The sequence below is a fragment of the Schistocerca serialis genome, chromosome 8 (genome assembly GCF_023864345.2).
Source record: "Schistocerca serialis cubense isolate TAMUIC-IGC-003099 chromosome 8, iqSchSeri2.2, whole genome shotgun sequence".
NCBI lineage: Eukaryota > Metazoa > Arthropoda > Insecta > Orthoptera > Acrididae > Schistocerca > Schistocerca serialis.
Genome location: NC_064645.1, coordinates 180,877,326 through 180,889,886, shown reverse-complemented (window position 1 = coordinate 180,889,886; position 12,561 = coordinate 180,877,326).

The window sequence follows — 12,561 nt, the reverse complement described above, 5'->3', positions numbered from 1 at the left end:
CTTGACAACTCGAACGATGACAGTGATCGGCCGGTTACTTACGTTTACCGGTATCAAAGCTACAGCATGAAAACACAAAAATGTTAATAACCCGAAGATCATTAGTTTTGGAACCCATAGAAACTAAAGCAGTCATCAGTCGCAAGAGTGGTTTGAACACCACAATGCTTTAATAAGCACGGTCTTTTGGAGGTGGTATGCTGTTGCTTTCATCCGACCTTTGAGTTGACTTACCTAGCCAGTTAAGAGGGGAACCTACAGTTTTACGTGGCTTTCGGACCACAGTGCAACTCGGCATTTTTCTCATCAACAAACACTGCCCCAGGGGAAATATGTGTAAAACGGCACATAAAAATCGTGGGATTGGTGAAGGATCGAACCTGAGACCTCGTATCCATAGTCTTGCTCTTTATCACCTTGCCACCAGGCAGCCAACACCGTGGTTTCTGCTTGCCATTAAAATTAAGGATCTCTCGTTTGTGCCTGCGTTGGCACTTGCGTGTCCCTTAGGAGACCTTACCTTTGGGATTACCCTCGTACACGTGTGTGTAAACGCCTTCCAATGCCCATTCAAGGAAGACAAGGTTGGTTCAAATGGTTCAAATGGCTCTGAGCACTATGGGACTCAACTGCTGAGGTCATTAGTCCCCTAGAACTTAGAACTAGTTAAACCTAACTAACCTAAGGACATCACAAACATCCATGCCCGAGGCAGGATTCGAACCTGCGACCGTAGCGGTCTTGCGGTTCCAGACTGCAGCGCCTTTAACCGCACGGCCACTTCGGCCGGCAAGGAAGACAAGGATACCTAGTCTAGCTTCAATATTACAAATACGCCTCAGTTTGTGGATGAACGCAGACTTAGGTTGATAATCGTTTTGAATATTTATCAGTACTGTACCCATTGGTGTGAAACTCGTTTTCTACCAATGATTCCCACAGCTACAGGAACACTACTTTAATACCTCTTACACAAAATACTTACGCAGTGCTATCAGACGAAAAGATCAACCTGACACAAACTGTGGGAAGTTTGTTTTACAACCTTCGTACTTGGATAAAGAGCTTTTCCTATTTGAGATATCTGTGAACGTTGCTGCATAGGACGATTTAAGAAGAAACTAAATTCCTTCAGCTACGCCAATGTTTAAAGAAATTGAGTTAACGGCACTAAATCGTGGTTTGTAAATCGTTTACCAGCCGTACTCCGCCGCATTTCGCTGGTTCGAAGGCAAAAAGCTCACTGACAAATTTCACAGAAGGAAAAGGGGGACGAAATGTCTCCCAATCGAAGGTCATGTTGTTTTACTTAAATGATTACAAAATCGGGTAAAACGAACAATGAGGTTGTCAGTATCAGCACATTACTGTTGCCAATATGATGCACCGCCCAGGGCCTGTAATGATAAAGGGCCCGTTTAGGTCAGGCATATTTAACACAGAAGTGGAAGAGAGAGCACCACTAAATTCTACCATCCGTATGCATTGCATACACACAGAAATTACTGTTACAGTGTACTTATGGAGCCCAATGAGTGAATTGCATATTTTCGGTGAGAAAGAGCACTGGCAAACAGTCTTCGCAACATTAGGTTACTTAAACTGGTGTCACTTTGAGCTAGAATTTATGGCGAGCGACTAAGTGTAAGGACAGTGAGTCGGATGCGGGTTTTGCAACTGTGAAATACTTTCCTTACGTTATGAAAGCGAATATTAAATTTGAACTACTATTGCGAAAATTTTGGACTTGGATAGCTTAGAATGAAAATCTTTCTGTTTATTGCAAAGGAAAACAATTGATTTTCTAAAACATTCTGTGTCATACACAACGTGAAACAGGTCACGTAGACCAAATCATATGGAAGAACCGACAGCGACGTATATTGGAAGGCAGTAAAATCCCTTGGCTTTTGGTTTGGCGGTATTCGACAGTCATTTCTAGGCGCAAGTAAATGAAAGGCAGCGCATTTTCGTTATCAAGTAACGTCTTCATCAGTTACTTCAGTTTTAATGTGATCTACGTGTAATTGCTGATGTTTGATATTAACATGAAAAGGATTCCGTAGACAGGGAAATAACTTGTTCTTGGGCAACTACTTCTATAATGACCAAAAAGACTTAAATGATCTTCAAGCACATGTGTTCCAGCAGCGGTATGAAGAAAATGATAGTAATAATGACGGTGATAATCTAATTATCCGCTAACTGCACACTTCAGAGCGGATTTTCTCGAACTAAGAAATTTCCTGAATTAGTGAAAATTTCAAAATGGGTTAAAATCGAGGCTATAACGCCTTGAAGAGTCTGTACATCGTGCTGACATGAGTATAGCATAATCTCCACGTCAGAAGCTTGCTTCTACTTAATCATTTAATAGACTCGCGTTTTTTTTCCACCGAGACTAGTTTAGTAAGCTAAGCACATCATCCATCACAGCACACTCCTGGGGCTGAAAAATGTGGCCACAATGGTCTGGTGGAACGAACTATCACAGGTGCAAAGCGTGGGTTCAGGCATTTACTTTTAAGAGCCTCAAACAGATTTACTTTACCTCTGGTAACCTCAAGAGAAAGCCGTTATAATCCAGAATCCGCATTAAACATCACGTTCCTTCATTCCAAACTGGGCAGAGCCGGTTTACGTTGGAAAATGACATAGGTGGAGGTTAGGGTAAACAGAATTACTGCCACCAGTAAACTTACTTACATTAGAAAATTTTATTTTATTTTATGAACTGATAGCCGTCTTAAGAAACAGGGCTTTTATTTTACTTGTACTTGATTGAACTAGAGACGTTGAAAAACGATGTGGAACGAGTCATTTTAATGAAAGATTTCTTGACATACCAGTATTTAATTTCTTTACAACAAGTTTTTACCTTCTCTCTCTCTCTCTCTCTATCTCTCTCTCTCCCTCTCACCCTCCCCCTCTCTCTCTCTCTCTCTCTCTCTCTCTCTCTCTCTCTCTCTCTCTCTCACACACATACACACACACATACACACACACACATTCTCTTTTTATTTTTATTTGTTTGTTGTGCTCGACTATCGGCGAGGCACGAAAACGTCCGTGAATGAGTTTCTTAGTTTTGAGCACAGTTACGAAAGAAATATAAAAACAACAATGAGAGTTACTGATTTATGATGCTTAGTAGCAGTCAGTACTGAGTATTATTAGTAACTAAGCTCCAGTCCCTACACCTAGTTACACCGAGCGAGGCGGCGCAGTGGTTAGCACACTGGACTCGCATTCTGAAGGACGACGGTTCAATCCCGTCTCCAGCCATCCTGATTTAGGTTTTCCGTGATTTCCCTAAATCGTTTCAGGCAAATGCCGGGATGGTTCCTTTGAAAGGGCACGGCCGATTTCCTTCCCCATCCTTCCCCAACCCGAGCTTGCGCTCCGTCTCTAATGACCTCGTTGTCGACGGGACGTTAAACACTAACCTCCTTCCTTCCTTCCTCCTAGTTACAGCCTAGTTACAGCCGCCCGCTGTAGTAAAACGTCCCCTTTGAACAAATTATACACGACTGTGCTTAAACTAACACACAGTATTTTGTTAGCGCAACGCAATCTGACTTTCAAAATTCCCTACAAAAGAATGGCCCTGACTAACATTAAACTATACCTTTCACAAATCACTTACCTCACAAAAATCTTCGCTGCTCAAGCTACTGCAATACAGCGAGCGCCACTACTGCCAGCTAAATAAAAGATTCAAACTATGGAAGGCACTAACTACTGATAGGGATAGTTAGCAAATGAAAGATATTAATAGAGAACAAACAATGTATTTACCTTGATATCATCATATATAAATATAGCAGTTCATGACAAATTTCAAAACTCCGCCATCTCTCTCCCCACATCCACCACTGCTGGCGGCTCACCTCCAACTGCGCAACGCTACGCGCTGTTCACATCCAGCTGCCGCTGCCCAACACTACAATGGCAGACAACAATGCAAACTAGCCACAGACTGCACACAGCACAGCCAGTGATTTTCATACAGAGGTGGCGTTACCAATAAAAAAACCTAAACAGCCTACTTACATAGCCCCCATGCTCCCCACAAAAATTTTTACAAATTGGATTGGGCAGTGGCCAATACAGATTTGAAAAAAATTTTTCATAATTACAATAACAAAGAAATAAAATCACACACTTATTGGTACAATGTTGGTCAAAAGCTAAAAATTTCTCACAGTCCATAAAGACAGTCCACATTGTTCATCACAGTAAAAATGCAGAGTTTTTCTCAAAGTCTGAGCAGTAAAAGAAAATGCACATAGAAGTAGTGGATTTCCATGCAGTCTTGAAGAAGTAGTGTTGTCCTTCCAACGGAAAGACAGTGCTGACTCTTGACATGCAGACAGGTAATGGGCCACAACATAGCAAACCCACAGCAGAGTCATTCGACGTTTTGAAGAATATTGGTAGGTAGGTCATCACAGAACAGACCCACTGTAGTCCTGGTAGAGATTACGGTATTGGTGGGCCACCAGAGGTGCAGACCCACTGCAGTCCTTGTAGAAATAATGGTACTGGTGAGTCAGCAAAGGTGTAGACCCACTGTAGTCCTTGTAGAAATGGCCAGCAGCGATCTGTTGCGACTGTGCAGGTGCACAATCACCATCGAAGAGTCTTGCAGAGAATATAGCAAGTCCATAAACCACCACTTGTGCACTCACAAAGTGTTTGGAATTGTCCTTAGAACCAGCAATGCTGTTATCCAGTCCCTTGCTGAATTATTAACACACGTGCAAACACTAACAGTCCCTACTTCTCACATATTGTCCATATACTATGACCAACAGAAACGTGTGCAGTGAAATGTAACTTAATTTGAAGAACTGGTGTCTGTACAATTATAAATTTACAACATGAAAATACAATTACAAAGGTACAAAATACATCATTAAAGAACATAACAATACAGATAACATTTGTAGTAACACAGGCTTCACAAAAGAATAGAAATAAACATATACATCAGTGGAATTATGACATGAGTACATACATAAAGGATCACAATAACTTTTGAAACATCAACTTCACACATGAGCATTGAACAGAACAGAATTAATAATGTCTAACATCTTTACAAAGTAAATAACATATTATTAATGCCATTTATATTCGAGGATAACAGTATTCCTCATCATAGTGAATGTAGCTTAATATTAAAAGAAGAAAAAATTCTATGAAACTACACAGAGACAGGAAGAAAACAAATACACAAGGGTACACAAACACATAGTGGGATAACACCAATAGGAAAGGACAGGGTTTGTTTTCAGTGTAACATTTGGTACTGCAGTCCAACCCAAAACTTCATATATCTTTCCTCTTATTTCATCCTTTGTTTCCACCAAAAAAATTCTATCTAAGCATGCTTTCTGTATTTATATGTTCACACATTTCTTACTTCAACATTTATTTCCAAGAAAATCCTACCTAAACCTGTTTTCTCAATGCATTTCTTCCAATTCATCGCAACTCATTCTCTTAGAGGCTACCCCCTCTTAAGCTAACTTAAATCTACTGAGCTCAGATGCTAAACTAAGGGACGAGGCAATGCAGCAGCACAAAATAAGTAACACAAACAGCAATGACCAAAAAATTGGAAAATTGCAAAGCAAGCTACAGTAAATCTAAATTACCAAGCAATGCAACATTACAACTAATATGAGCCAATGTGCAGCAACAAAAAAATAAATCTGGCTTAGCAGAGTAACACAAATTAAAGTTCAGTAGCACTATGCCTGGCAAACAGCAGCTTATATCTAAACATGACATAGCTCAAGCAGAAAAAATATTACAGTAAAAACAACAATGCAGATAAGGGAAATGTATAATCACACCTTAATGTCTATGTAATTAAAGTGGTGCACCACAACAACTTATTGTAAAAGAAATATTACCATGTACTTGAAAAGAATATTATGTATGCTGTTACTGTTACTAGTCCCCTCTTATTGTTCTTTCCTTTCCAAGTGCTCCTTTTTTGAAGAATGTGGATCACAAAATTATTATTTAATAGATCTGTTGACAGAAAGTGTTCACATTAGCAAATGCATTTAATTTTATTTTATGAAACCAATGCTGCAACACAGCTGAAAAACAGATGTCAAATGAAATAAGCAACTACGAAAAGCAAAACATAAAAATATCATTCAATAGTCATGTGATACTTCATAAATTAGTAGAAACTCTCTCAACTCTCGTAGAAAGACGCTTGTCATAATCAGGTGTGCAGATGTAAAAATATTTCTCGTCATTTCATTAGACATTTCAGTAAATATCGTAAATTAAGAGCTAGTGTAATCATATGTTTTCAAGTTCGACCATGTCGTTTTTGCGATGCTTTCTACAAAGGAATGTCAGAAGCGAGGTTAATGGCGTCCCCTTTTTTTTCTACCTGTGCCGCTGAAAAGGGCTTGCAATAATGGCTTTTGCTCCAGGCAACTGGCACACCTGGCCGCTTGCAACACATTACGTCACGGTCACTTACCTTTCTTACCGACATATTTACGACAGCAGTTTCCGCTACAGTGACAGTCTCATATAAACATTTCACAGGTCGAAAATTTGCGTAACAAATGTGTAGAAACAAAATCTTGTAAATATAGCAGCGTCCAAAAAAAAAAATTCGTCAGCATTGTGATACAGTCACACATTTACACACATTTCATAACTCTTAAAGTACGATTCTTGGTTTCCAACATCCTGTTTCACAAGTCAAGAGTCCCTACCCACTATTCATTACTCCTTACCTTATTACACATATACGTATCCATCGACACTCGTCAATATTTCGTCATTATAAATATGAAGCATAATCAAATAACTCATATAGCCTCAGCCTATTAATCACAAACATACCTCAGCAGCATAATACACATCGTCGTCGTAAAAATAACATCATAACACCTCAGTCAAATCTCAAATTCGTCGTAGCTTCCTCCAATAATTAAAAAAATTCTCTGCTCATGTCAAAAGTGTCATCTGCCTCAAATGTACTTTAAAAATCATGATCCCATACCAAATACATCATTCAAAGCTCTCATAGTATCACAATGGTTCCGAAAAATGTGAGCATTTCTCAAAGTACAGACAAAATACAATTTCGTAAGTGTGAAGTTATCCAACTGTGTAATTACATAAACATCTGTCACTGATGTAGTAAAAACGTTTGTCTGTCTCAGTTAAATGATCAGATAGCTGTGTAATTATGTGTTGGAGAAATATGGTACCGATGTGTAAAGTTGTATAAGCAAATACCATATTAGCTAGGGTTCCTTGTGGTTGCCACACACATGGTACACAAAGTAGGCGTGTACCCCCCTGAGGATTAATGTAATTATACCCTCAGGTGTTACAGATTACAGCAATGGAATGAAATGTATCACGGAAAACCTTTGTATCATTGTACTTCAAATATCTTTAAAAATAAATGTTTTAAGTACAAAATTAATCACTCAAATGCGTGTCCTGTAGCGCTAAATGTGCGTCTTGCTGTAAGATAATTCTGTGAAAGTGTCGTACTTATCGTCCTCCGAAAGCTAAGTTCTGCAGAAGTCAATGTACTTACCTCATGATAAATAAAAGTGAAATGCTTTGTGTATAGATATTGTAGTTATTACGTTTATTGCCGTGATGAGGAAAGTACTGTGCTGTAACGTATTGTTGTGCTACGGAAAAGGCAGTCTCATTGTAGCTATACCACAAAAGTTACTACTAAAACCTGTTTTACTTTCCAGAATAAAACAGAAAACTGTGCAGATATAAAACAGAAACACTGCAAAAGCAACATTGTAAATTGTCACTCATTAGTAGCGTCGTGATAAAATCGTGTAACTGTCACATAAACTAACACTGTGTCATCTGGTATCTCACAGAAAGTACTTTAAATCCAGAATATATTTTCAAGTAAACCAAAATGTTGCATTAAAATCTCATTAGCAGTACCAGTAAATGTTCTAAGTATGTGAGCCTTATAGTCGTTACGTAATCGTGCAACAAACAAGCAAGAATGTACACACACAATAACGCTGTGACGTCTGTTCACTGTAACAATGCATTCGTCATTTCTGTTTAAATAAGTTTTCTTGGTTCTTGATTGGATATTTAACTTCAAACATTGTTGTATGTTAACAGATTCTAAGTCTGACAAAGCATATTAGTAATGTGAATTGAAAAGTTTTATGGCAAAGAAAAAGTTAAAAAGCAGATTAACTTTCAATAAACGGTTTTACATGTGAAATGTGGTGTAAACCTTTACTCTTCCTAGTGCACCGAGTTTCAACTTCAAAGCAATTGTCATGTGTATACATCGGTAAAGAATACTGGAATTTTTCACAAGGTTAGCGTCTATGTTATTTTTCTCTGAGCCAGCCGGCGCACGTGGGTGCCTGCGGCGCGAGTCATTGTCTGTCTCTTTGTTGGCGCGCGTTGTTATTGGGATTAGGAGACCTAACTTCTACAAATTTGCCTTGCTGAGAGGGCCCAGCCGTGTTAGAATCCCGCCAGTTCTGATGAAATTGACGTCTGTCGTTACGATCATATCGTCTGTCGTCATGTCGATAGATTCCATAGTTTCTTTCTTGTCGGTCACATGGTGGAAAATTTCTCCCTGAATCGTAACTGCGCGCTGGTCCGTTGCGTCTAAAGTTATTCTGTCTCCCTTGATAATAATTATTTTGGTTCCCAAATTGTCTGTTTCTCTGATTGTCTCTGTGGTGGTCATTACTACGGAAATGCGATCTTTCTCTGTAACAATTATTACTCTGCCAGTGGTTGTCATATGGGTGGTGTCTGTTTTGGTCACGATTTGCGTTGTAAGAATAGCCTTGTCGTGTCCAGTTATTGTTTCTTTCATCGCGGATATTGCGACTGATGTGATCTGTAATTGTTGTGGTCCTGTGTTCCGCAATTGTCAGTGTCACTTTCCAGTTCTTGTAACAGTCCCTGAAAAGCTTCAATGTCGTCTTTGCAACGTCCTGCCAAAATAATATGTCATAAATGTTCAGGTAATCTGATTAAGCAAATGCGGATGAGTTCTGAGGGGCTGTATGGGTTTGACAGGTACTGATTCTTGTGCAACATGTCTTCAAAATATTTCACAAGACTGGAGAATTTAGATTGTTCGAAATGTTTCATCATTATGATACCATGTTTTACTCGGTCTTGTGTGGCTTGAGACCAATATGCTGAGAGGAAGGCATGGTAAAATTCTCCTTCACTGTGGCAATCGTGAATGACCGATCGCATTCTTACAGCTGGTTCATTCTCTAAGTAGCCACACATAAATTCTAATCTGTGTTCCAACGACCAGTTGAGAGGAAAACAATGAGAGAATTGATGGAGCCACGCTTGTGGATGAATGTCGTTGCCGGAATTCTTAAATGTTTTGAATTTACGTGTAGTAATGAACAGCTTATAGTCAAAATCATCATGTCGGCGAGTCGCATGTCGGTCATTGTTACGTCGTGTCGGCTGTTCCATCTCAAAATTCCGTGCACATTGCCAATTTCTTTCATAACTTCCGAAATGCCCTGTGTTATTATTTTGCGGCTTTTCCGTGTTTCTAAGTCCATCTTCCCGTGTTGGAGTGCGAGTGTCCTCTGAAATACGTAATTCTTGTATTACCTGTGTCAGCTGATCTTGTACTTCCCGGATTTCTCTTTGGTGTTGTGTATTAATTTGATTCTGATTTTGTTTGAATTTCCTAATATTTTCGGACTCTTCTGTGTCATTAAAGACTACCGGTCTTGCGTCATTCAGATCATCATCTACCTTTGTAGATAAGTTAGTGACCTGATCCGAAAGTTCGGCTACTTTCTCCGATAGTGTACTTATTTCCTCAGTGTGTTTTTCTGAACCACGTTTCAGAGTATCTACTGTGTCCTTAAAGTTTTCCTGAGTTTTTGCAAGTTGCGTAACCGAATCGGTAGATGCAACTGAGTCAAATTTAGCTTGCAAGGTCTCATGATTTTCATGAACAATAATTTGCAGTTCTTTTATGGCTGCTTCATGATTCTGTAATGCATTTTCATGCCGCGAAAAAATAGGTTGAAAATGCTCACAAATTTGAGTTTTTACGTCATTACAGACTTTTTGACATTTCGATTCAATGTTATGTAACTCAGTAGTTAAATCTTCACGCGTTTGTTCAAGAGTTTGTTCCAATGAGTCTAACTTTTGAAGCTGTTGCTGTGTTTGTCTCTGATTTTGTTCCATTGTGTCTAACTTTTTGAGATTTTGTTCCACTGTGTCTAACTATTGCTGTGTTTGTCTCTGGTGTTGTTCCATTGTGTCTAACTTTTTGAGATTTTGTTCCACTGTGTCTAACTGTTGCTATGTTTGTCTCTGGTGTTGTTCCATTGTGTCTAACTTTTCAAGCTTTTGTCCCATTTGTTGCATTAATTGTAATAACAATGCACTGGTATCTGAAACATGTTCCTCAGTGCTTTTCGGCAGTGAAGTTGCACCGGCAACATTCACATTTTGACAAGCGGAAAATGTGTCTTGACTCATTTGAGAAAACGGTGAGAACCCAAAACCTGAGTCTGCAGTATTTGCAATATTGTGGTCTGTCATTCCCGATTCCTGAGGCGAGCTGTTGCCGACCAATCGATCGATAACGCTTCCCTGTTCACTACCTGTTTCACTGTCTACACCACTGTTTGCCGCCCGCTCCATTTCCCTATGCGCAATTACCAAATTACTACTTTGAACATTAGTTAATTCATTACTCTGCGGCGCTAACACACTGCCTTTGTCTTCACTGTCATTTCTCAGTTTACTTTGGAGCCTAGTATTACGTTTTTCACACGCCATAATTGTCACAATATTTCACACGATAACACAGAAAAGCACAATTTGAAGAGCAAAATAAAATAACATAGCAATGGAAATAATGTCTACTTAATTGCCAGCGCAGCTGCGAAATACTTGGTGCAAATCTACATGCATGCCACAACTGTTTTACTGTACAACAATGAAAAACTACAACTACAAAGGAGATTTTCTCTACAATTACGCGCTAGCAATAAACAAAAGCTACACTAATTACACAAACTACAAGAAAAAAAATCAGAAGATTCCAGTGAGGTATCCTGGCAGGGTCGCCATATGAAACGTCCCCTTTGAACAAATTATACACGACTGTGCTTAAACTAACACACAGTATTTTGTTAGCGCAACGCAATCTGACTTTCAAAATTCCCTACAAAAGAATGGCCCTGACTAACATTAAACTATACCTTTCACAAATCACTTACCTCACAAAAATCTTCGCTGCTCAAGCTACTGCAATACAGCGAGCGCCACTACTGCCAGCTAAATAAAAGATTCAAACTATGGAAGGCACTAACTACTGATAGGGATAGTTAGCAAATGAAAGATATTAATAGAGAACAAACAATGTATTTACCTTGATATCATCATATATAAATATAGCAGTTCATGACAAATTTCAAAACTCCGCCATCTCTCTCCCCACATCCACCACTGCTGGCGGCTCACCTCCAACTGCGCAACGCTACGCGCTGTTCACATCCAGCTGCCGCTGCCCAACACTACAATGGCAGACAACAATGCAAACTAGCCACAGACTGCACACAGCACAGCCAGTGATTTTCATACAGAGGTGGCGTTACCAATAAAAAAACCTAAACAGCCTACTTACAGTAGGATCACATCGGTTCATCTTCTTCCTGCTGGTAATGTAACTGAGATTTGCCAACAACGCAACGTATGTTTGGCAACTCTGTGATCGACGAGTTACTTCCTGGTGTGCACGGAATTAAGCCTCAAAGTTCACTTGCTTTCTCGTGTCATTTCTATTGAATAACTTGAGTTGTTATCGCTTGAGGTGTAACAGAAGATTGTAAATTTACGGTTTTCAGCCCAGCTTAGTCATTAAACGTGGCAATCGCAACTAATCTCGGTCTGTAAATAACGGTTTACGAGTTCTACACCTTATTGGCCTCGTAAGAGGAAAGCGTAAACCACATCTAACCGCTAGCTCAGTGTTGACGTGGTGACCTGTGGAAAATCGGCTATTATGGTTTGCGGTTCCAGCATCGCTGAATGTAACGTTTTTATCCCTTCTGTGTAAAAGCTGCAAGCAGTCAGATCAAACATCGATAAGCAAATCGTAAGAAAATACTTTCAGCTCAAAGTGCGATGGTGAAAAACGTACAATGCTGCACAACAGGTAACGCCTCTTTCCGCTGCTGACAAGCAAATTTTGGGTTTCTAGGAATACGTAACATAATTTATGAAATATCACGTTTGCATACCTGTTGAGTATGACACAGCATACCATTTAAACACAGACCCAATCGAAATATAAGTGAGTAGTGTTATACTAATTCGTGCAGATAGAGGCACGCTGCTGTACAGATACTCAGTTTTGTTAAAACAGCCTTACTTTCGTCGTAAGGTTATCGTGGGTAGTTTTATTTCATTTCTTACAATACAGTGCACAGTTTTCGTAAGGTTCCTTTTAGTGTTGTAAAAACAATACTAAACATGAGAGAGAAATTAATCATC